This window comes from Pinus tabuliformis, chromosome 2_1, assembly GCF_031772625.1.
Source record: "Pinus tabuliformis cultivar Carrire ecotype Pingquan chromosome 2_1, CPIR1, whole genome shotgun sequence".
Lineage (NCBI taxonomy): Eukaryota > Viridiplantae > Streptophyta > Pinopsida > Pinales > Pinaceae > Pinus > Pinus tabuliformis.
The window spans coordinates 737,733,175-737,735,656 of NC_142299.1; positions in this window are offsets into that span (position 1 = coordinate 737,733,175).

Below are 2,482 nucleotides of genomic sequence, written 5' to 3' on the forward strand. Positions count from 1 at the left end.
ATAAATAATAATAATAATAATAATAATAAAATAATAATAATAATAATAATAACGAAAATTAAATGAATAATAAATTAATTAGAATAAATAAATTAAGGGAGAAAAATAAAAATAAATAAATAATAATAAATAAATAAATAAAATTAATTAATTAATTGAAATAAATAAAACAAGCGAAGAAGAAAAAAAAAACCTAATAATAATAATAATAAAGAAAATTAAATTAATAAATAAATCAAGTGAGCAATATTTTAAAAAAAATAAAAATATATATATATATATATATATATATAATAATAATAATAATAATAAACATATATATATATATATATAGATATATACAGATACAAAATGAGAGACCCTAGGAGGAAGGAGAAGACAAGGTGCCAAGGAAAAACAGCGACATGAAGGAGAACCAACAAAAGCAAGAAAGGGTAAGACTAGGAAGAAAGGGTCGGGATCCAATAGCTACTGATCTTCTAGCCGTCATCTCTATTAAGATTGCTCGGCCTTCTTTCAATTTCAATAGCTTCCCTGAATTTACGGTGACGGAACTGAGTAACCCTGGCAATAACCTTGGCCTCCTCAATACACACATGATGCTTGGTCTTTTCCTCATGCTCTGCTAACATTGAAGACTTGGTTCTTCCATGTCTTAGGTCTGCTACATGTTTGCTAATCCTTTGATGGATGGAGCGCCCTGTTTCCCCGATATAGGGGGTCCCACAAGAACAGGGGATCAAGTAGACACCCTTCATATTTTTAGGATCAATGGGATCCTTCACTGATCCGAGGGATTTGTGAATAGTGTTGAGGGCCTGAAGGTTGAGGGAATATCATACTTCTTAAGAATCCGAGCAATCTTGTCAGTGGTTCCTTGGACATAGAGAAGATGGACCCCTAGCCGACGCTCTTTAGGTTCTTTTTTAATTAACGAGTTTTTAGAGGCTTTTAGGAACGATTTCTGACCTAGGCGGCTACTATAGCCATTCTCCATAAAGACATTAAGGAGATGGGATTTCTCTTTATCGAAACTCTCCCTATTAGAAATCCTTAGGGCTCGAGTAGCGAGTGTGTTAAGAACACCCAACTTTTGAGCAGGGAAATGATGGGAATCGGCATGAAGATACTGCTCAGTATGCATTTTTTTCCGGGATACTGAGTGCGAGAGAGAACCATCATTATTCTTCGATATAAGAATATCCAAGAAAGGGAGGCAACCATTGACCTCTTTTTCCATAGTGAACTTAATGGCAGAGGATTGATAGCTGAGGTGGTTGAAGAAGAGATCTAACTCCTTCGAGCCATGGGACCAGATGACATTAGTGTCATCGACTTTCCTGTTATCTTTAAAGACATGACATTCTAAAATGAAACGCTTCTTCTTCTTCTTCTTCTTTTTGCCCGAAAAAAATATACAAATTAAAAGATATGACATTCTAAAATGAAATGATTATGTTTTTCTATTTTTTTATTTTTTTTATGAAAAAAATATTTGCCAGAAGCCTTCTTATCTTTTTCCAGCGCTTCAGCTGTGATTTGACAAGCCTTGTAGTCACCAGGCTTGGACTTTCTTAGTTCATAAGAAGTGTCAGGATTGAAAGCATCGAGATAGTATTCAAGAAGCATTTTCTAAGTTGGTTTATAATTAGTAGATATTTCTTTAAGCATACCATTAAACCTTCTATTAAATTCTTCACACGTCTCATTTTCTTTCTTTCTAATGATGCTAATGGCTTTTGCTAGAAATTGATCTTCTTTCTTATCACCAAATTTCTCTTTAAAAGCATTAAGGAGGGAATCATATGATTCAATGTTCTGATTAGGCCTATCCCTAAACCAATCCATATCATCTTGCTCAAGGGTCAAGACAAAGCATTTCATTTGCACATCCTCATAATTTTGAGCTAGAGCGAATTTAACCCACCGAGTTTGGAAAGCATATAAATGATTTTTAACAATGATTGCATTATTTCCTTGGAAAGCAGGTGGCTTGTTTAGACCAGTATTAGGAAGGTTATGGGGATAACCTTGGATGTTAGCAAAGCTAAGAGGTTGATAGATATCCATGATTTTTGGAACAAGAGGATTCAAGCAGAGTGAATGGATGTCACTGAGAGCTTCCTGGCCGAGATTGTGAAGGAGTGTACCAGAAGAGAGCTTGCGTAATCTATCTCTAAGAGCCCTTTTAGGATCCAGAGCAGGATTAGCCAAGCTGCTTGGATTCCTCCTAGTACACGCCCCTGTAGAAGATGAAGGAAGTGGAGTCGCCACTCGGACAAAAATCTAACTTAGACATAGAAGATGATATGAGATGAAGATGGAAAGATCAAACGATGAGAAGATATGAGAGGACTAAGGACATAAAACTTTGTCCACGGCAACGACGCCAAAAAATGTTGTTGCACAAAGTTTCTAGGCACTGCGACAATGCTAAGAGCAAGGGTTGTCACTCTAATCCTTACTCAATTTAGACTCTCTC